Source organism: Penaeus monodon, chromosome 27, assembly GCF_015228065.2.
Source record: "Penaeus monodon isolate SGIC_2016 chromosome 27, NSTDA_Pmon_1, whole genome shotgun sequence".
NCBI lineage: Eukaryota > Metazoa > Arthropoda > Malacostraca > Decapoda > Penaeidae > Penaeus > Penaeus monodon.
Window position 1 is genome coordinate 30,207,271 of NC_051412.1, and position 310 is coordinate 30,207,580.

The following is a 310-nucleotide window of genomic DNA, read 5'->3' on the forward strand; positions in this document are numbered from 1 at the left end:
GTATGAACTAGCGATTATTTCAGATTAATACCCCCGAGTAAAATACATTTTTTTGTAAGTGTACATACGAATTCTTCGTACATCTTTCTATTTTTAAAATATGTAAATGTTTTATAAATATATATAATAATAAATTTTATATAATAAGATAAGATAGATAAATAAATAAACAAATAAAAAATTTAAAATATATATATAAAATAGGGTAATATATATATAAATATAGATAGGGGTTATAGAGATTTAGATAAAATATTATATAGATATATAAAATAATATATAAAATATAAAATGTATATTATAAAATAGG